Source organism: Schistocerca americana, chromosome 2 (genome assembly GCF_021461395.2).
Source record: "Schistocerca americana isolate TAMUIC-IGC-003095 chromosome 2, iqSchAmer2.1, whole genome shotgun sequence".
Classification (NCBI taxonomy): domain Eukaryota; kingdom Metazoa; phylum Arthropoda; class Insecta; order Orthoptera; family Acrididae; genus Schistocerca; species Schistocerca americana.
In genome coordinates, this window is record NC_060120.1 from 854883828 (window position 1) to 854908232 (window position 24405).

Below are 24405 nucleotides of genomic sequence, written 5' to 3' on the forward strand. Positions count from 1 at the left end.
AAGCAAAAACATTCTTCCCACAGCGAGCTACAGAACATCTTCCCTGGTATCTAATCTCCAAGAGCGACTGGGGGGAGGGGGAGGTTGAGGATGGAGGACACACTATCCAGTAACTGAAGAATTACGTTCGGGTGCAAGTTAATCGAATTACAGTGCCTCCTATAAGAAGTGACGGCTAACTCCTGTAGAAAGAAGGAAAATGGCGGCCAGCTACCTAGTATTATTGTCAAGTGATGGTGATTTTACATTGCAAATTCATGTTGTATTTCTTTTATACCGTTGTGAAGAAATTAGTATCGATGGAGGAGGTTTTAAAATCACCCTTTCAGTGTCGCACCTGTTAAAACGATAAGAAAAAACTAAACTGGTTGAATACCGCCTGGTGAGGCCACAGGTTGCAAATCGATGTTTTGACTGACGTAAGCAACTTTGGCAGAGGGAGGACTGATATGGCCCGGCGCTTGCAAACGAACATCTAAGAAAAAGGGAAAGCCGGCCGGCTATGGTCATACATATCTATGGATGGCTGAAGGGCGGTTAGACAACGAGTATTCGATAAGGTGTTTGTTGTCCACGCCTCAGCAACGGCCTTTGTGGTTGGAGCATTGCCCGTTATGTAAGGCAGGATAGGTAGCGAACTGTTGCAGATGTGACGGCAAAGCACAGTGCTAATGCAGGCACAAGTGTTTTGAAGCAAAACACTCAGCACACATTGTTGAACATGTAGCTGCGCAACAGTCGATCGCCAACAGTTCCCAAGTTGACCGGAAGACGGTGGTAGTGACCACGTGATCATCGAGATTGAACCGAGTATCAGTGTGAAATGGGTGATCTGTTGGGATTAATCACGGTTCTTGTTACACCATGTCACTGTTCGTGTCCTGATACACCGTCATCAAGGCAAACGACTGCTCGAAATGTCTACTGCGACACGAATACAGGCCGGTGGGGCTATATTATGGTATGCCGAACCTTCACCTGGCTTCGTCATGCAGGAATCGTTCGACATGGAGCGCTTTGGGACGGGCGAAATCGAAGCAAAAAGTGAATCGCAATATCGCTTTGCGGTAGTTGTACTTCAAGACGTCTCGTTAGGAATGGCGTCATTGGGTTACGGCCGCCGGAAACAAGAACACCAGCTAGCTGCACCTCACTACCGGACACAGTCATATGCCCACTCCGTAGCACTATTGAAGAGGATGCACTCAGTGACTCTATGTGACTTATAAATTATAAGCATAGTAATCTGTTATTGTCTACGCTGCAAGCACTTGCAGCATTGAAAAAATTTCTCGTTTTGTAACTGCATTTCCTTTTGACTTATTGACGGTACTTGATTTTGCCAGATACACTTTTGTCTTGAATTGAGATGAGGAATCGGGTGCCCAGACCCAAGTGCGGCATTTTATCTTCGCCTTGTATATCAATATCTGGTAATTCAACGAACGCTCAGTTACACAATTACACAGTAAGGACAGAGAGAATGTAACTACCCTACTGCTGTTGTTGCATGTGAGTCAAAATTGGAGTCTAGTGCAAGAAATACACGTGAACAAGAAAACATGTTCCTTCGATGCATAGTAGATTTGAAAAATATGTAAAAATCTTCCAACCGGTTGCATAGATTTTCTATATACCTTGACCAGGTTTCGTCACCTCCAAGGGTGACTTCATCAGAAGGCAAGGTAATTACCTAAAATGAATATATCAGATTAAATATCTTATCGAATAAATGTTTACATTAATGTAAGATGGTCAAGTCATACATTAAAATGTAATACATAATGTTCTTCAAAAAGTCAAACATTAAAACACAAGTGACACTGGTGTGTTGTGAGGAGACTGTCTGTGTGGCAAATAGTCACGCTGCCAAGAAAACGTATGGTTTATTTCAGAAAATGTGTAATATACAAAATTGTTTTGCTCACGTTACTAGTGGCCCGCTTGTGGCGCGCCCTACATTACGCTTTCTTGGCAGCGTGACTAGTTGCCACAAAGTCTCCTCACATCACACCGGTGTTACTTATGTTTTAATGTCTGACTTTTTGAAGAACATCATGTGTTATGTTTTAATGTATGACTTGAGCAACTCAGCTCTTAAATCACTGTACATCTTTGACGATATGTTCTTCATGTAAGTACTATTTGTTTTACACTCGTTTACATTAATGTAAAGTTTTATTCGATAAGATATTTAATCTGATATATTCATTTTAGGTAATTACCATACCTTCTCATGAAGTCACCCTTAGAGGTGACGAAACCTGGTTAACGTATATCGAAAATATATGCAACCGATTGGCAGATTTTTACATATTTTTCAAATTTGTGTATACGTTTGCTGCAAACGTCAGCCATAGGCACAGTAGATAATTAACTGTCTGACCACAAAATGACGGCAAGCGAAGAGGGCTGGGTATTCTTACTATTAGTAGTAAACAAATTAAGAAACATCTGGCTGCAGTAGCATTTGATACGTGTATCTGTATCTAAGATACCCAAAAATAACTTGGCAATTAACACCATCAAGTGTCGACGAAGATACGTAACACTCCAATCGAAACGGAAATTTCAAATTAATGCTCGTCTCTTTTCTTGAATTATAATCCTATCCCACCCTTTCCTAAGTCATAAGTCTTGATTTTAAATTATATCAGTTTTAAAACTAGTGTGAAAATTTATTCGAGATCTAACTTTGAAGCAGAAAATGATGGGAATAAGATGGAATGGTTTTCTGAGCGTAATCAACTATCTATCTACTGCTACCTTTGTTACACGAACACCAAATGCACAGTCCCTGATAAATGTCTGTATGCCACGACCTCCCAGAAATGGTATCACCACAAAATATTAACGGAGTAAAAAATTTGGCCGAAGTTTCATCTCTAACATCCTATCCCTGGTTTGCTGGGAGACTGCAGCCAGAGATTCTTCTGTAAGCTCTATTGATAATAAGTCTTTGAGACATGAATAGGTTTCGTCGGGCCATTAAGGTCTTACACGAAGCCAATTGAAGAGTCGTTCCACTTGCCTAGCGTTGTATCTGCCATGGAAAAACACTAAGACGTTGGTGGCTCACGAACGCTACCGACCAAAAGTAACTAAACCACATCTTGCGTACAGCGAGAGCAACACGACAATGCACAAAACATCAGCGGAAGGTATTATTTTTTAGCGCTGGGCCCTGCACAACCAGTTGCAGCTACACGAATGACGATACAAACCACCTCGAAGTGCAGTCACACCAAAGAATAAATTTAACATTAATACAAATGCCTATAGATTTTAAGTAATAGTACGTCTGTTGCGTGAGCATATAAGATACTAGCATGCCTCTACAAAACATGTCAGAACCAAAAGAACAGAAGCAGCTCTGATTCTCACAGAAATTGCGTTTAATATGTAACTAACTAATGCACATCATTGTAGTGCGTAGCCATTTAGTGCGTGTCTTTAGGAGTGCTTTTGTGCAATGCAGTGTGATGCTGGTCCCAATTTCGATGGACCGTGCCATCGACTGTGGGCGTAATCTGAACGCTGGCCCGCGCTAGCGGATCCCCGCGCAATTAGCCCGTCTCCCGACTTGATTACTCCCTGCTGTGCTGTCCCACATGGACACGGATCATTACCCTCACAATGTGATTACAGTCTGACACCGTAACGATCGGCAAAAGTGCTCAGAATATAGCTAAACGATAGAGAACTTAATAGCGGGTCCCCTGATTAAGTTTAATCGATTGAGAGTATGATTTCATCTATAGAGGTGTTTCGCACCTGTGCCAAAATGCTCTCTAGGTCTTTACAGTTCAAACTAATTCAAGACATACCACTATACTGCAGGCCAATATACACTACTGGACATTAAAATTGCTACACCACGAAGATGACGTGCTACAGACGCGAAATTTAACCGACAGGAAGAAGACGCTTTGATATGCAAACTGTTAGCTATTCAGAGCATTCACACAAGGTTGGCGCCTGTGGCGACACCTACAACGTGCTGACATGAGGAAAGTTTCCAACCAATTTCTCATACACAAACAGCAGTAGACCAGCGTTGCCAGGTGAAACGTTGTTGTGATAACTCGTGTAAGGAGGAGAAATGCGTACCATCACGTTTCCGACTTTGATTAAGGTCGGATTGTAGCCTATCGCGATTGAGGTTTATCGTATCGCGACATTACTGCTCGCGTTGGTCGAGATACAGTGACTGTTAGCAGAATATGGAATTGGTGGGTTCAGGAGGGCAATAAGGAACGCCGTGCTGGATCCCAACGACCTCGTATCACTAGCAGTCGGGATTACAGGCTTCGATCCCTGAGTCAACAGATGGGGACGTTTGCGAGACAACAACCATCTGCAGGAACAGTTCGACGACGTTTGCAGCAGCATGGACTATCAGTTCGGAGACCATGGTTGCGGTTACCCTTGACACAGCATCATAAACAGGAGCGCCGGCGATGGTGTACTCAACGACGAACCTGGGTGCACGAATGGCAAAACGTAATTTTTTTCCGATGAATTCAGGTTCTGTTTACAGCATCATGATGATCACACCCGTGTTTGGCGACATCGCGGTGAACTCACATTGGAAGCGTGTATTCGTCATCGCCATACTGGCGTATCACCCGGCGTGATGGAATGTGGTGCCATTGGTTACACGTCTTGGTCACCTCTTGTTCGTATTGACGGCACTTTGAGCAATGGACGTTACATTCCATATGTGTTACGACCCGTGGCTCTACCCTTCATTCCATCTCTGCGAATCCCTACATTTCAGCAGGATAATGCACGACCGCGTATTTGAGGTCCTATACGGGCCTTTCCGAACACAGAAAAATGTTAGACTGCTGCCTAAGCCAGTACATTCTCCAGATCTCTCACCAATTGAAAACGTCTGGTTAATGGTGGCCGAGCAACAGGCTCGTCACAATACGCCAGTCACTACTGTTGATGAACTGTGGTATCGTGATGAAGCTGCATGGGCAGCTGTACCCGTACACGCCATCCAAGCTGTGTTTGACTCAATGCCCAAGCGTATCAAGGCCGTTATTACGGCCAGAGGTGGTTGTTGTGGGTGCTGATTTCTCAGGATCTATGCACTTAAATTGCTTGAAAATGTAATCAGGAGGTGGTTGTTCTAGATACTGATTCCTCAGGATCTATGTACCCAAATTGCTTGAAAATGTAATCACATGTCAGTTCTAGTATAATATATTTGTCCAATGAATACCCATTTATCCCCTGCATTTCTCCTTGGTGTAGCAATTTTAATGGCCAGTAGTGTATAAAGGTGTTTCGCGCCTATGCGAAAATGCTCTCTAGTTCTTTATTGTTCAAACTAATTCAAGACGTACGACTATACTGCAGGCCTATACAACATCAACACTAAGACGGCGGCCTGTTATTGTTATTGTTGTTATCGTCTTTAGTTCAAAGATTGTTTTGAAGCAGCTCTTCCACTTTAGTCTATTCTGTGCAAGACTCTCAGTTTCTCCATAACTTTTGCAATCTACATCCATGTGAACCTGCTTACTGTATTCAAACTGGTCTTTCTTCCTCTACAATTTTTATTCTCCACATTTTTCAGAATTAGTACATTAACAATTCCTTGATGCCTCAGGATGTGTTCTGTCAACTGGCCCTTTCTTCTTTCCTTCCCCTTGCCCGCTTCGGTTCAGTGTCTTGTAATTAGTCGCTCGATGCATTCTTCTAATTTCCTGCAATTTTCTGTAGCATCACGCTTCAAAAGCTTCTCTACTCTTCAAATCTTAAAGTGTTTGTCGTTTACGTTTCCCTTCTGTGCCAGGCTACATTCCAACCAAATTCATTGAAAAAGAATTTCCTAACACTTAAATTTTTCATCGACGCTAACGAATCCAGTTTTTAGGGTTGCGTACATCAACCGGTGAAAACGGAACCCTTACCGGAGCGCTTCGTTGTCTGTCTCTCCGTATGGCTGTTTGGTTCAAATGGCTCTGAGCAGTATGGGACTTAACTTCTGAGGTCATCAGTCCCCTAGAACTGAGAACTACTTGAACCTAACTAACCTAGGGACATCACACACATCCATGCCCGAGGCAGGATTCGAACCTGCGACCGTAGCGGTCGCGGGGTTCCAGACTGTAGCGCCTAGAACCGCTCGGCCACTCCGGGCGGCACGGCTATTTGTCCGAAAGTTAAAAACCCTTTTCCTCAGGAACGGGTATGCCTATCAAGTTGAAATTTATGTCACGTACTGAGATCTGTGGCCCCTTAGCGGTGTAAAAAGCGAAGCTTCAAAGTTAGTGAATCACATATTTCGGCACCCGCAAATTAGCTCATCAACAGATACAGTGTACTCTCCGTTGACCTGGAATCATGAAATCTGGCAAGAAACAACGGTACATGAAAAGGAAAAAATCCGGAAATTGTGAATTTGTAATTATATCACATGAAAAAGTATCTTTTATTTGATTACTTGTCCGACTGGCTGCCAGTCTGTCTCTTGAGACTTCTTCATCTCAGGAAATGCTACACGTATGAAGTTGTGTTTGGTTGGTGAATAAAAACATAGCGTTTTTCCATAAATTTAATAAACACAACACGGATACATATAAGAGAGACTTTATTCACCAATAGTACATTCCCCTTCACCCACCAGGCCAGCCGAGCGCGTTAACGCCCTGCTTTCTTGACGCGGGTAGGCGCGCCGGTCCTGGATCGAATCCGCCCGGCGGAATAACGACGAGGGCTGGTGTGCCGGCCAGCTTGGATGTAGTTTTTAGGCGGTTTTTCACATCCCACTAGGTGAATACCGGGCTGGTCTCCACGTTCCGCGTCACATACTTTCGTCGCAGACATGAAAAACACGTTCGTACTCTTTCACGATTTACACTAGACACGGTCAGTTGAGGTACACTAATTCCTTCCTGGGGGGGAGGAGGGGGGTGGGGTACAGGGTAGCGGCTGAAAGGGCATCCGGCCAGCCCTTACCATTAACATGCCAAATCCGCTTAACCATGGCCGACCCTGCGTAACTGTGGGACAAGGCGCAAGCGATAGATAGTACATTCCCCCTCACTATTTACAACGTTGGGGCAACTTTTCGGTTCCACTACTGTATAAATCACGTGGATTGAAGGCGAAGAACTCGTCGAGCCATGTTCGGAGCCTCTTTTCATCCGGAAGGGAAGTTCCCGTAAGGTTGCCCGTCGGCGAGCGGACCTGGTGAAAATCTGAGGGCACGGTATCAAATGAATGAGGTGGGTGCGGAACCAAGTTCCTCTATAGTGTTTTTTGCAGCAGAGGTGCACATGTGGCCATGTGCTGATTCTTGTGGTTTTGGCTTAAGGCGTGCGGTACCAGTTCAACCATTTTCGAACGTTCCCCATGGAGTGCAAATGTCACACAATGGTAGAGTGATCACAGGCTAACACATTTTCCAGTTCTCGAATACACTGACGTGGATCGTTGTGGATTAATGCGTTTAAATTATCTTCATCAAATGACGGTGCTCTTTCTGAATGTGGAGGGTCACTAACGTCAGAACTATCCTCCCTAGAACATGATCACCATTTTCTTACCGCGCTCTCTTCAATAGCTTTGCCCCCATATGCGGCACAAATGTCTCTCGCCGCCTCCGCTGCTGTCACTCCTCTACTGAACTCAGACAAAAGAATATGTTGGAAGTGTTCTAATTTATCCACTTGGCACTCTATTTCCTAGCGTCCACAACTTCACTCAGTATTTCAAAATGACAAAATAGTTATATGTAAACTCGAAGAGCCGGCCGAAGTTGCCAGCGGTTCTAGGCGCTACAGTCTGGAACCGCGCGGCCGCTACGGTAGCAGGTTCGAATCCTACCTCGGGCATGGATGTGTGTGATGTCTTAGGTTCAAGTAGTTCTAAGTTTTATGGGACTGATGACCTCAGAAGTTAAGTCCCATAGTGCTCAGAGCCATTTGAACCATTTTTAAACTCGAATAGCAACAGAGAACTACGAATAAAAAATGAAACTCGACAAATAAACCCATAGCAACCGGAATAGCGACATGGAAAATAAAAATGTTACGAACTTATTCACCAACCTAAAAATTTATGTCACATACTAAGGTCCATAATTCCTTAACTATGTAATAGATGTAAGCGGCTAAGTCAATGCGATCAAAAGATATGCTCGCAATCTCACTCTTCAATACCTATAGGGTATCGATGACATAGAATCATTAACTTTGGCAAGAAAAAATGTTTAACAGAACAAGTAAATGAAGCATATCCTGAAAGTGTTAATTTGTAATTACATAACACGAAAAAATTATTTTTGTGTCATTTAATTATGCGACTTCAGACTTAGAATTAAAACATTGTTGAATGTCTTGGAACTACCGGAGCCGTTATCTTGCCAGTATCAATGTCGCTAATAGGCAGAAACTGCCGAGTTTCTCAATTCCCATGATGGATGCACTGTGTGCATATATGAATACGTTTGTACGGCATCATCAGATCATGAGTTCCACTCGCACCCGGCCAATTTTATTTTTTAATGCTTTTCTTGCCATTACCTGCCTGTTCACCAGGGCAACAGTCAAACTGCACTGTACCGAGGTAGGTTATGACGAGATGTACAACACACATTACAACGTTGAAACATTAGTCACGGAGAGCTCGAGTACAGATGTCAACGCATCATAAATGAAATGCCTGCTGTCCAAATTAATGGCTGTGCAACGTCGGGGACAAAGAGCTAATTCTTGCAATATCAATTCTCCTCACAGCATCCACATAAAATCGATGTGATGCTGCATGTAGAACTGGGACTCGCCTGTAAAGACAAGTCCTGCCATGTTGCACTTCATTACTAAAACACGTGCGTAACAGTAGCTGCCGTCCCGTCTTTTAAAAGTTACTGACCCATCATTGAAAATAATTGAAAGTATTAACAACTGTGATTAGCCAGGGTAGCTAGTCACCCTACGAAACTCTCCCCCATCTCTTTTGTTGTTGTGTATAGTATGCCGCCGACAATACATTTCCTTGGCGTGAACTGTAATGTTACTTTTGAAAACTGTACAGGACGCTCGCCATTGGCTGACGCTAGGGACGAGTCGGGGTGGTTCTTCCAGGTCACCCCCACTTGCGCTTGTGCTGGCGTTGGAGCCAGCTGGTGGGTAGCTGACTCAATGGAACAGTCGAACCGCCAGTATATAAAACCACCAACATCCCGGTGTTCGCTTCATTTCTGTTTTTAGCAGTCGATAGTCGAATTACGTTTTCCTCCTTTAAGACGTGTGTGTGTGTGTGTGTGTGTGTGTGTGTGTGTGTGTGTGTGTGTGGGCGCGCACGCGCTCCTCGTAATACTTTAATCCACTTGAGAGCACCATTTCGCTAAGTGTTAGCATAAAAGTATTGTACATGGTTCTGGCGGTCTAAAGCTGTACTTTTGTTAATTTCGGCAACAAACATCTGGCAAGCGTTTCGCAATGAAAACTTTGTCACTTGCAACCTATGTCCTCAGTTATTTCCTGGATGTATTCCAGTGGTCTAAAGGTTTTACCATATACAGCTCAATCTACAACCATGGAAGTTATTCCCTCATGTCTTAACAAATATCATATTATCCTTTTTCTTGTAAGTGTTTCCCATATATTCCTCTCCTCACGAATTCTGGGGAGAAACTCTTCATTTTTTACCTTATCAGACCACCTCATTTTCAACATTCTTCTGTAGCACCACACACCAAACGCCTCATGTATCTTCTGTTTCGGTTTTACTGTTGTCCATGATTCGGCACCATACAATCCCTCTGCTCCAAATGTATCTTCTCCTAAGTTTCTGCCTCACATTATGGCCAATATTTGATGCCAGTAGACTTTTCTTGGACAGGAATGCTCTCTTTGCCTGTGTTAGTCTGCTTTTTTGCCTTACTTGTTTCGTCCATCATGGATTATTTTGTTTCCAAAGTTACAGAATTCTCTAACTTTGTCTACTTCGTGACCACTAGTTTTGATATTAAACTTTTCATAGTCCTCATTTCTGCCGCTTCTCATTACTCTCGCCTTTTTCTGGTTTACTCTCGGTCTATGTTCAGTACTCAGTGAACTGTTCATTTCATTCAACACATCCTGTAGTTCGTCTTCACTTTCACTCAGGATAGCAATCATATTGTTGATATCTTTTCACAAGAATTTTAATCCCACCCTTGAAACTTTCTTTTATTTTCGTCATTGCTTCTTCGAAGTATTGTCTGAACAGTAGGGGCGGAAGACTACAACCCTGCCTGATCCCCTTTTTAATTCTGGCACTTCCTTCTTGATCTTTTTGTCTTATTTTCTTCTTCTTGGTTTATGGACGTATTGTGTATTAACCGTCTTTTCCTATAGCTTACGACTATTTTCCTCGGAATTTCGAACATCTTGAAGCGTTATGCGTTGTCAAACGCTGTTTCCAGGTCGTCAAACACTATGAAAGTGTTTTTATTTTTCTCCATATTTATTTTCAATATCAACCTTACGTGAGAATAGTCTCTCTGGTACTCTTACGTTTCCTAAAGCCAAACCGATCGTCATCTAAACAGACCCTCAGACATATTTCCTATTGTAAAGTTCTACGCAGACTATTTGTCCTAAATGATCCTAATTTTATATTTTTAGTTTGCTGAATCTTTTTGCTCAGAAATGATGGCACTTCTGTGTTGTTATCTTTAGTTGCACTCTTGCAGTTACCTGTTGAAGAAATAATTTTCACTTCTAGCAGTCACTTAGCTAGGATCATTAGTTTTAAAAATATTTTTGCTCCTGTATATTCTCACCTTAAAAAGCAGCCCTGTTGCTGTCTACATGGCATAAATAATTCATGCTCCAAGGTTTTTTTGTTGTAGGTCACATACTCCTATTTATGTGGTAGTTACTCTACACACATATCTACGTTTTTCTTTCTATGTTGTAGTACAACAGTCCTCCATAGCAGAGTATAGCTTGCACCTATCTGTAGCAGTTTTTGTGTATTCAAGCTCTCTCAAAGAAAAATCGTATTGTCATATTTGAATTGCTTTTTTTTATTCTGTGCTATTACACATTGGTATTGCGAATAATTATACCTCAAAGCTTTAATAGTCTACAATGGAAGGATTATAGGAACTTTGTGGTTTAAAGACATCCACTGAATCTTGCATTGCAAGTTTTACTTTGTCAGTGTCCCTGTTACATTTTTCCAGCTGCTCCCACCACTCCCCCCGCCCACTCATACTTCAATGATTTATTTCTTCTAAAATAGGATTCTGTGTGGATTTCCGTGGGTGCCGGGTTCGGCGTCTGCGCAATGCCCCCTCTCCGTTCCCACGCCCACACGCCGTCGCCCCACAACTGCGCACTGCGCATTGTGCACTGCATACTGTGGTGAAACAACAGAAGTGACATGTATAATAGTGAAACTTAATCAATACATTCTACACAATTAATGATTACTTAGATGACACAGAGTAAGTGTTTGGTTCGAAACGTAACAGAAGTAAATAACATTACAACACTTGTAATTTTACGATGGACTTTTCCAGTGTAAAGTTTTATTTTTCTGGAAAAAACTTTACACCAAACTGTTCAGTGGATAGTATTAATACTCTTTCTCTAATCGATGTCTCCCTGTATATGAAGGGATTTTGACTTAATTTTTCAGCCAAGTGAATCGGAAGATCCGGTGCACAAAATGTAGATTATACGGCAGAAACTTGTATTACTTTAATATTTTAAGAATTTTATCAAATGGTCGTGACAGTACATCCAGAAGGATTTTAATGAGAATGTAGTGCAGTGTTTCTACAGAGTAGTGTATTCTGGAGCGTAAAGTGTCGAATTGCCATCTGACCATTATATTTTGGTTTTCAGTGGTTAACGAAAATCACTTTAGGAGCTCCCCGGGATATTTGCTGGTATAGGGTCATCATTTTCATCCTTGACCTCATAGTATGTAAATACTTGCACTTCTGGATTAGAATATTAGTGTCATACGCAATAACGTAATGACTTGTACAGTGTCCTCATAAAGTTCTCTTCTCGTTTTTGTTACTGTTGTTGTGGTCTTCTGACTGAAAACTAGTTTGTTGAAGGTCTCCACACTAGTGTATCCTGTGCAAGCCTTTTCACGTCTGTATTACTACCGCAATCTACCTCCATTCGAACCTCCTTCCTCTACTCATGCCGAGGGTTCTACCGTTTTTAACAGCCTCCCCCCTCCCCCTAAAAACACTCTTCCCTCAGTTAACATACTGACTATTAGTCGATGTCTCAATATGTGTGCTATTAATACATTCCTTCCTTCAGTCAAGTTGTGCCATAAATTTATTTTCGCCTATTTCGATTCACTTCATTAGATATTTTATCTACACGTCTTCAACATTATTCTGTTGCACTACATTTCATATCAAAAGTTTCCACTCTACTATAGTCTGAACTGTTTATCGTTCACTTTTCACTTCTTAAAAGGCTACAATCTTTACAATGACCGTGAGAACAGACTTCCTATCATTTAAACTTGTATTTAATGTTAACAAGTTTTTCGGAATATTTTTCCTCGCTGTCCGCAGCCTTCTCTACTTTAGTTATCATCAGTTACTGTGGCGCTCAAACTGCAAAACTCATGTACTATTCTAGTGTATCACTTCCAAATCTAATTCAATAAACATCACCTGATTTACATTGACTACATTCCATTGCCCTTGCTTTAATTTTGTTGATGTTAACTTTATACTATATTTTCAAGAGACTGTCCATTCTGTTCAACTGCCTGTTGGAATTTCTTTGCCATATCTGACAGAACTGCTATATCATCAGCCACCCTCAAAATCTTTATTTTCTCGCCCTGAGCGTTAACCCAGTCCCAGATCTGTCCTTTTGTTTCATTTACCGCTTGCTCAATGTACAGGTTAACATTGGGGATAGGTTACAAACCAGTCTCTCTCCCTTCTCAACCACTGCTATTCTTTCACGTCCTTTGATGCTGATAATTGCAGTCTGGTTTCTGCACAAGTTGCAAATAATCTGTCGCTACCTGCATTTTATCCCGACTACTAGTCGGCCGCTGTGGACGAGTGGTTCTGGGCGCTTCAGTCCGGAACCGCGCTGCTGCTACGGTCGCAGCTTCGAATCCTGCCTAGGGCATGGAAGTGTGTGATTTCCTTAGGTTAGTTAGGTTTAAGTAGTTCTAAGTCTAGGGGACTGATGACGTCAGATGTTAAGTCCCATAGTTGGTTGGTTGGTTGTTTTGAGGAAAGAGACCAAACAGCGAGGTCATCGGTCTCACTGGATTAGGGAAGGATGGGGAAGGAAGTCGGCCGTGCCCTTTCAAAGGAACCATCCCAGCATTTGCCTGGAGCGATTTAGGGAGATCACGGAAAACCTAAATCAGGATGGCTGGACGCGGGATTGAACCGTCGTCCTTCCGAATGCGAGTCCAGTGTGCTACCACTGCGCCACCTCGCTCGGTAGTCCCATAGTGCTTTAGAGCCATTTATCTCGGCTACTAGTGAAATAGCATAGAGTGCGGTCGTCTCAACATAGTCAAAAGTTGTCTAAAACTACAAAAGCTATAAACACTGTGATATACTCGTCCGAAAAACTATTTCTTTATATAACTTGCTTAGGTTACTTACCATCTTTTGCAACTGTAATAAAAGTCTTATTAAGACCAGAAGCCTTTTGCTTTATTCTAAAAAATCTTCAGTGGTAAGGTATTTTGTTGTTTCGTCCATTCGCCGTGCGAGGTTAGCCGAGCGGTCTGAGGCGCTACAGTGATGGACTGTGCGGCTGGTCCCGGCGGAGGTTCGAGTCCTCCCTCGGGCATGGGTTTGTATGCTTGTCCTTACGACAATTTAGGTAAAGTAGTGTGTAAGATTTCACACACTTTTTTTAGTCCATTCTTCTTCTTCTTGCTGCTGTATGAGTTGGTTTTTCGCAAAGCTCATTCACTGCTCTAAAACACGAATTAATCCCGCAACATCAAAACAAAACACACGAAATGGTGAGAGGACAGGGATACTTCTCAACAAGTAAACGTCAGTAAATTTTGTACAATGAAATGCTGTATACAAAAACCTAATCTAATGTGTAGCATTATTGCTGGACGTCATCATTTTAATTATTTACTACATACGCTTCTTATTGATCTGTTCATCTTTAAAAGTGTGCATATGTACGTCCCTCATATCAATTTCGACGGCAATCTGCTACGTTGGGAAACACCATATGTGAAATAACAGTTGGGACAGTTCTTGTGCTGTACGACTAGTAAGTGGGCTTCACTGCCATATAATGCTGACGCAGTTTGATGAGATCCTTTGACCAGAATTCAGCGTCCTATCTACTCACGAAGGCGTACCACTTTGTCAGAAACGTCCCCAATAAACTGCTGCAACGCAGAGCCTGCCGGAAGCGTGCGTTATACAGAGAGCAGCAGAGAACCAACGCCACGGGTTAAAGATGTACGCCGTGAATGGAATCCATCCCGGTCGCAATCGGCAGCAGGGGGCAGCGGCGCAGCCCTTCTCGTTTCATCTGTATCTGCGGGGCTTAATCGGGTGGGCTCGCCCGTTGCCTTAATTGGTTCAGCGAGGTCGCTGCCGCTGCCGGGAGTGGGCGGTGGGTAATGGACGTCGTTCTGTTCGGCCGGAACAACACTGTCCGCCCTCATCGGGTGGCTGAGTCATGCAAATGGGTCTCCCACACAGAGCGCCCTCACTCTCTTACACTCTACCTGGCACAGTGAATCTGTTCTCTACGGTGTTTCCACTGCCGTGTCGATGAGGCCAGTTTCGATTATTGCTCGTTAGTTGACATCTGTCACTGGCCGCTACAGTGCTGCCACATCGGCTGCTAACTACGGCTCGATTATGGCGACACAGAAACACGGAGGGTCAATTCACAAGAGCTATTACTTAAAGGAGGGACGTTAATGAAGAACACATATTATTTTAAAGACGCAGCAAAAATCCGAACCTTTGGAGATACGGCAATTTATTACCATGCTTAACATGACACGAAAGGTAATTTCCTCCCATTAGATATAGTGAGCCTTTTTATGGAATTTAAAAACTTTGCTTTCAAAAAATATACAGGGTGTTACAAAAAGGTACGGCCAAACTTTCAGGAAACATTCCTCACACGCAGATAAAGAAAAGATGTCAGGTGGACATGCGTCCGGAAACGCTTAATTTCCATGTTAGATCTCATTTTAGTTTCGTCGGTATGTACTGTACTTCCTCGATTCACCGCCAGTTGGACCCATTGAAGGAAGGTAATGTTGACTTCGGTGCTTGTGTTGACATGCGACTCATTGCTCTACGGTACTAGCATCAAGCACATCAGTACGTTCGTGATAACTGGGTGTTGTGTGCTGTCCTTAGGTTAGCTAGGTTTAAGTAGTTCTAAGTTCTAGGGGACTGATAACCATAGATGTTAAGTCCCATAGTGCTCAGAGCCATTTGAGCCACCAGTACGTAACATCAACAGGTTAGTGTTAATCACGAACGTGGTTTTTCAGTCAGTGCAATGTTTACAAATGCGGAGTTGGCAGATGCCCATTTGATGTATGGATTAGCACGGGGCAATAGCCGTGGCGCAGTACGTTTGTATCGAGACAGATTTCCAGAACGAAGGTGTCCCGACAGGAAGACGTTCGAAGCAATTGATCGGCGTCTTAGGGAGCACGGAACATTCCAGCCTATGACTCGCGACTGGAGACGACCTAGAACGACGAGGACACCTGCAATGGATGAGGCAATTCTTCGTGCAGTTGACGATAACCCTAATGTCAGCGTCACAGAAGTTGCTGCTGTACAAGGTAACGTTGACCACATCACTGTATGGAGAGTGCTACGGGATAACCAGTTGTTTCCGTACCATGTACAGCGTGTGCAGGCACTATCAGCAGCTGATTGGCCTCCACGGGTAAACTTCTGCGAATGGTTCATCCAACAATGTGTCAATCTTCATTTCAGTGCAAATGTTCTCTTTACGGATGAGGCTTCATTCCAACGTGATCAAATTGTAAATTTTCACAATCAACATGTGTGGGCTGACGAGAATCCGCATGCAGTTGTGCAATCACGTCATCAACACAGATTTTCTGTGAACTTTTGGGCAAGCATTGTTGGTGATGTCTTGATTGGGCCCCATGTTCTTCCACCTACGCTCAATGGAGCACGTTATCATGATTTCACAAGGGATACTCTACCTGTGCTGCTAGAACATGTGCCTTTACAAGTACGACACAACATGTGGTTCATGCACGATGGAGCTCCTGTACATTTCAGTCGAAGTGGTCGTACGCTTCTCAACAACAGATTCGGTGACCGACGGATTGGTAGAGGCGGACCAGTTCCATGGCCTCCACGCTCTCCTGACCTCAACCCTCTTGACTTTTCATTTATGGGGGAATTTGAAAGCTCTTGTCTACGCAACGCCGGTACCAAATGTAGAGACTCTTCGTGCTCATATTGTTGCCGGCAGTAATACAATACGCCATTCTCCAGGGCTGCATCAGCGCATCAGGAATTCCATGCGACGTAGGGTGGATGCATGTATCCTCGCTAACGGAGGACATTTTGAACATTTCCTGTAACAAAGTGTTTGAAGTCACGCTGGTACTTTCTGTTGCTGTGTGTTTCCATTCCATGATTAATGTGATTTGAAGAGAAGTAATAAAATGAGCTCTAACATGGAAAGCAAGCGTTTCCGGACACATGTCCACATATCATATTTTCTTTCTTTGTGTGTGAGGAATGTTTCTGGAGAGTTTGGCCGTACCTTTTTGTAACACCCTGTATACAGGCTGACATTTATTGAGCGATATGAAAAAAAATTATCATAAATTTTGAATGGTTTGCGTCAAGACGTTGGATGGGTATTAGTGTGGTATGTATGTGGTTGTTCAGCGATGAAGCCCACTTTCATTACGATTGTTTCGTCAATAAGCAAAATTGAAACATTTGGGGGACTGAGAATCCGCATTTCACGATCGAGAAGTATCTTCTCCCTCAGCTGGTGTCTGTGTGGCGTGCAGTATCCAGTCATGGAATAATCGGTGCGATATTCCTTGAAGGCACGGTGACTATCGAACGGTACGTCAAAGTTTTGGAAGATGATTTCATCCCTATTATCCAGAGTGACCATGATTTCGAAAAGTTTTGCTTCATGCAAGACGGAACTCGACACTTTCGAAGGAGGAGAGTGTTTGATGTCCTGGAAGAGCATTTCGGCGACGGCATTCTGGCTCTGGGGTACCCGGAGGCCACAGGTATGGTCCTCGATTGGCTACCATATTCTCCGGATCTGAATACATGCGACTCCTTTTTGTGGTGCTATATTAAAGGCGAGGTGTACAGCGATAACCCCAAAACCATTGCTGAGCTGTAAACAGCCATCCATGAGATCATAGGCAGCATCCATGTTCCGGCACTTCAGCGTGTCATGTAGATTTTCGCTATCCGCATGTGCCAAGATGGCAAGAATATCGAACATGTCACAACCTAAATCCGAATATGTTTAGTGACGTTTACCTGTTCAATAAAATCTGTGCACGACGTTGTTTGGAAATAATTTACAATTTTTTTCATGTTGTTGTTGTTGTTGTCTTCAGTCCTGAGATTGGTTTGATGCAGCTCTCCATGCTATTCTATCCTGTAGAAGCTTCTTCATCTCCCAGTACGTACTGCAGCCTACATCCTTCTGAATCTGCTTAGTGTATTCATCTCTTGGTCTCCCTCTACGATTTTTACCCTCCACGCTGCCCTCCAATACTAAATTGGTGATCCCTTGATGCCTCAACACATGTCCTACCAACCGATCCCTTCTTCTAGACAAGTTATGCCACAAACTTCCCTCCTCCTCAATCCTATTCAATACTTCCTCATTAGTTATGTGATCTACCCATCTAATCCTCAGCATTATTCTGTAGCACTACATTTCAAAAGCTTCTATTCTCTTCTTGTCCAAACTATTTATCGTCCATGTTTCACTTCCATACATGGTTACACTCCATACAAATACTTTCAGAAAAGACTTCCTGACACCTAAATCTATACTCGATGTTAACAAATTTCTCTTCTTCAGAAACGCTTTCCTTGTCATTGCTAGTCTACATTTTATATCCTCTCGATTTCGACCATCAACAGTTATTTTGCTCCCCAAATAGTAAAATTCCCTTACTACTTTAAGTGTCTCATTTCTTAATCTAATTCCCGCAGCATCAGCCGATTTTATTCGACTACATTCCATTATCCTCGTTTTGCTTTTGTTGATGTTCATCTTATATCCTCCTTTCAAAACACTATCCATTCCATTCAACTGCTCTTCCAAGTCCTTTGCTTTCTCTGACAGAATTACAATGTCATCGGCGAACCTAAAAGTTTTATATCTTCTCCATGGATTTTAATACCTACTCCAAATTTTTCTTTTGTTTCCTTCACTGCTTGCTCAATATACAGATTGAATAACATCGGGGAGAGACTACAAGCCTGTCTCACTCCCTTCCCATTCACTGCTTCCCTTTCATGTCCCTCGACTCTTATAACTGCCATCTGGTTTCTGTACAAATTGTAAATAGCCTTTCGCTCCCTGTATTTTACCCCTGCCACCTTCAGAATTTGAAAGAGAGTATTCCAGTCAACATTGTCAAAAGCTTTCTCTAAGTCTACAAATGCTAGAAATGTAGGTTTGCCTTTCCTTAATCTTTCTTCTAAGATAAATCGTAGGGTCAGTATTGCCTCACGTGTTCCAACATTTCTACGGAATCCAAACTGATCTTCCCCGAGGTCGGCTTCTACTAGTTTTTCCATTCGTCTGTAAAGAATCCGCGTTAGTATTTTGCAGCCGTGACTTATTACACTGATAGTTCGGTAATTTTCACATTTGTCAACACCTGCTTACTTTGGGATTGGAATTATTATATTCTTCTTGAAGTCTAAGGGTAGTTCGCCTGTTTCATACATCTTGCTCACCAGATGGTAGAGTTTCGTCAGGACTGGCTCTCCCAAGGCTGTCAGTAGTTCTAATGGAATGTTGTCTACTCCCGGGGCCTTGTTTCGACTCAAGTCTTTCAGTGCTCTGTCAAACTCTTCACGCAGTATCTTATCTCCCATTTCATCAACATCCTCTTCCATTTCTATAATATTGTCCTCAAGTACATCGCCCTTGTATAGACCCTCTATATACTCCCTCCACTTTTCTGCTTTCCCTTCTTTGCTTATCACTGGGTTTCCATCTGAGCTTTCGATATTCATACAAGCGGTTCTCTTTTCTCTGATGGTCTCTTTAATTTTCCTGTAGGCTGTATCTATCTTACCCCTAGTGAGATAAGCCTCTACATCCTTACATTTGTTCTCTAGCCATTCCTGTTTAGCCATTTTGCACTTCCTGTCGATCTCATTTTTGAGATGTTTGTATTCCTTTTTGCCTGCTTCATTTACTGAATTTTTATATTTTCTCCTTTCATCAATTAAATTCAGTATTTCTTCTGTCACCCAAGGATTTCTACTGGCCCTCGTCTTTGTACCTACTTGATCCTCTGCTGCCTTCACTAATTCATCCCTCAAAGCTACCAATTCTTCTTCTACTGTATTTCTTTCCCCCATTCCTGTCAATTGTTCCCTTATGCTCTCCCTGAAACTGTGTACAACCTCTGGTTTAGTCAGTTTATTCAGGTCCCATCTCCTTAAATTCCCACCTTTTTGCAGTTACTTCAGTTTTAATGTACAGGTCATAACAAATTGATTGTGGTCCGAATCCACATCTGCCCCTGGAAATCTCTTACAATTTAATACCTGGCTCCTAAATCTCTGTCTTACCATTATATAACCTATCTGAAACCTGTCAGTATCTCCAAGCTTCTTCCATGTATACAACCTTCTTTCATGATTCTTGAACCAAGTGTTAGCTGTGATCAAGTTGTGCTCTGTGCAAAATTCTACCAGGCGGCTTCCTCTTTCATTTCTTACCCCCAATCCATATTCCCCTACTACGTTTCATTCTCTCCCTTTTCCTACTGTCGAATTCCAGTCACCCATGACTATTAAATTTTCGTCTCCCTTCACAATCTGAATAATTTCTTTTATTTCATCTGCAGAAGCTAGTTGGCATATAAACTTGTACTACTGTAGTAGGCGTGGGCTTCGTGTCTATCTTGGCCACAATAATGGGTTCACTATGCTGTTTGTAGTAGTTTACCCGCATTCCTATTTTTCTATTCATTATTAAACCTACTCCTGCATTACCCCCATTTGATTTTGTGTTTATAACCCTGTATTCACCTGACCAGAAGTCTTGTTCCTCCTGCCACCGAACTTCACTAATTCCCACTATATCTAACTTTAACCTATCCGTTTCCCTTTTTAAATTTTCTAACCTACATGCCCGATTAAGGGATCTTACATTCCACTCTCCGATCCGTAGAACGCCAGTTTTCTTTCTCCTGATAACGACATCCTCCTGAGTATTCCCCGCCCGGAGATCCGAATGGGGGACTATTTTACCTCCGGAATATTTTACCCAACAGGACGCCATCATCATTTAACCATACAGTAAAGCTGCATGCCCTCGGGAAAAATTACGGCCGTAGTTTCCCCTTGCTTTCAGCCATTCGCAGTACCAGCACAGCAAGGCCGTTCTGGTTAGTGTTACAAGGCCAGATCAGTCAATCATCCAGACTGTTGCCCTTGCAACTACTGAAAAGGCTGCTGCCCCTCTTCAGGAACCACACGTTTGTCTGACTTCTCAACATATACCCCTCCGTTGTGGTTGCACCTACGGTACGGCTATCTGTATCGCTGAGGTACGCAAGCCTCCCCAACAACGGCAAGGTCCTTGGTTCATGGGGGGAGTTTTTTCATATAATTCAATAATTCTCACCCTCTATATTACCTTTTCCTCCGAACCTAGCAAGAGATTTCTACATAATTTTCTCTGAATATTCTATTTTCGTATAGTAAATTTCGCTCATGGCTTTTTTTAATCATACAGAAGAGGAAATTTTAAATAACATTTTATTCACGATTCTGTAAGTATAAGACACAGAGGTAACAAAGTAATGGGCCAGCGATATGCACTTATACAGGTTAGCACCATGGCGCACACAAGGTAGAAAAGGGCTGCGAATTGGCGGAGCTGTCATTTGTACTTAAGTGATTGATGTAAAAAGGTTTGCGACATGATTAGAGCAGCACGAAGGAAGTTAACAGACTTTGAATGTGGAATGCTTTTGTAACTACACAAATGGGACATTCCAATACGGAAATCGGCAGACAGTTCTACATTCTTAGCAACATACTGTCAAGAGTATGCCAAGGATACCAAATTTCAGGCATTACTTCTCACGACGAAAAATTTACTGCCCGACGGCCTTCACGTAACGACCGAGAGCAGCGGAATTTGCTTAGTTGACAGTGTTAAAGGAAAAGCAACACTGTGTGAAATAAACGCACACATCGATTTGGGACAGGTGACGAACGAATCCGTTACAACAGCGTGGCAAAATTTCCCTTTAATGTCCTATGCCAGTAGATGACAGATGGTACTGTGTCTGCTAACAGCACGACGTCGCCTGCATCTCTCCTCCTGGGCTCGTGACCTCATCGGTTGGACCCTAGACGACTGGAAAACCGTAGCTTGGTCTGGTGAGTCCTGATTTCAGTTGGTAAGAGTTGATGGTAGGGTTGTCATGAAACCATGGACCCAAGTTGCCAACAAGGCCCTGTGCAAGCTCGTGGTGGCTCCATGATGGAGTGGACTGTGTTCATGAGGAATGAACTTGGTTCTCTGGTCCTAGTGAACCTATCTTTGACTGCAGATGGTTATGTTCGGCTATCAGGAGATCATTTGCAGCCATTCATGGACTTCGTATTCCCAAAAAACGACAGAATTTTAATGGATGACAAAACATCTTGCCACTGGGCCACAATTCTTCGCGATTGGTTTGAAGAACACTCTGGAAGGTTCGAGCGAATGATTTGGCCACCTAGGTCACCCGACATGAATTTCATGGAACGTTTATGGGACATAATCGAGAGGTCAGTACATGCACAAAATACTGCACCGGCAACACCGTAGCAATTATGGGTGGTTATAGAGGCACAGTGACCCAATATTACTGCAGGGGACTCCCGACGGCTTGTCACGTAGAGTTCCTGCACCACGGCGACATGATGTTAGGAAGTATCCCACACATTTGTCACCGCAGTGTTCAAAATTCATGCAAATTCTAAGCACTGTATCTCAGCTTACATCAAAAAATTCAAAATATAGTGTGGAGACATTATTTATTGGGTTTATTGGAATACGTGTACCAAATTTCGTAGTTCCACTCTTGATAGATTCTGAGAAAAACTCTAAGAGACATACTTTCCGGGAAGTGCATTTTAAAGTCCAGCCTAACGACTTTTTCGTACGTCACCCTTCCATAAGGCCTCCGATTGCAAGGCTTCTTTGCTAGTTTCTTGATTTCTGCCTTCTTTCTTTTAACAGGTCTTCAATTGACGTTTCACCTGCAGAAACAGGCTGTAGGTTTTTCTCAAGATGTGCTGAGTGAAATTACCTACCTTAAAGTCCGATCTCTCTAATACCGTCATCATCGCTACGTTCCCGTCATTAAATAAGACAACTGTACCATAAATTACAACTGTGGGAACTGTACTAGACGAAAATGTGGTTTTAGGGCACTGTTTCCATGTGAGTGATTTTAGAAACTCATTTCGATTCTGGACTCTGCAGTAAACTAGCATTTTTAGAAGTTCAGGATTGGTTAGAAACACGTACGTGGACTTGAAACCATCCACAATACAATTTGGAAGCCTCCTCTTGCGAATGTAATCCACGGAATCGTTCACCGAGCTAGTTTTGAAATGTGCCTTCAAAAAGTGGGCGTGACAGTATGCTCACTTCACTTATTAAATTATTTCTTAGGCATTTGGGACGCGTTTTCATCATTGAAAATTTGCGAAAATTTTGTTTATTAGTTCTACTAACAAATAAAAAATAAATTGAAAATTGACATTTTCGGTGAGTTTGATGAACATGTAATGTGTAGCTCAGGTTAGTATGGGAAGCGCCCGTCGTGAGTTCTGACAGGAGAGCAAGATGTTCTGTCGATGATGACTGGCGAGTAACTGATCTGCAGCAGAGGCGCGTTTTGTAGGCCTGTATTTAAACTCGTGTCCGAACATAGAAATAACCTTGTGATCTGCAGTGTATCCACCCTCCGGAATGGTCGAGCGGTTCTAGGCGCTACAGTCTGGAACCGCGCGGCCGCTACGGTCACAGGTTCGAATCCTGCCTCGGCCATGGATGTGTGTGATGTCCTTAGGTTGGTTAGGTTTAAGTAGTTCTAAGTTCTATGGGACTGATGACATCAGAAGTTAAGTTCTATAGTGCTCAGAGCCATTTGAACCATTTTTTGCAGTGTATCCGAGTCAACGACGGCCAGCACTCTGTGCCAGAACTGTTAACCACGGTCGCTTTTTTTCACGGCGATTAGAGCTATCTTCCTCGATTAACTCAGGACGGAAAAGTTCCAGTTCGAGCACTAAAACAAACTGTAATTTTTCGCTTTCGTTGGTTACCTGAAACTGTCCTCACACTGGGTACAGGAGCTGCCGCGTTAGCGACCAATGATTAGTTCTTGTTAAGGGTTATAGGCAACAAATGAATAACGAATGGCCGGAAGAACAAATAAAAGATGATAAAAATGTCTGTATTATGAGGAAAATGCCACTGATTTTCAGAGGAGAGCAAGCGTCGTCTTGGCCTATTTTTTCTGGAGTTCTGTCCCTCGCATGTTTCAATTCTTGCGAAAGACGCGATCTTCAGATTATTCGCCCTCTAACTTCACTTCTGGCGTATGCATTGAAGCGAAAGACACGCTTTCGGCAGTTACTGTGTCATAATGCTATATAGTTGTTTAATTTTCCGATATCTCAGGAAGACTGGCATTTTCATGAAAATACTATTGCACATACCACCAACGGAATGAAGTCGCCAAAAGATTAAGGTAAGTACGCCAATTTCAAAAACTTTTACCGTTGTTACTAGTGACCCAAATGGATTAATGGGTACTTTTTCCCATGTTGAAGAAGGAAATCTAGTGTTCTGATAATGGTTCTCGCCCATGTATAATACAGCTGTGGTCGTTGGACAACTGGTGAGATAATACTGTCACATATTTGTTTAATGCAGTCACGTATGTACTTTTGATAAAATCATTAAATTTTATTTCAAAATTTGTTTAGTTGGTATTGAGTGATATTAATCATTATTAACATTCTTTTACAAGCAGGCACATAAAGTTAGAAGTCGAAAATATTATATTAATTCATTTAATAATTTATTCAGTTTAAATCTCTATGAGCCGGTGTCCCCATTCACTCTGCAGACAAACAACAGGTTCAGT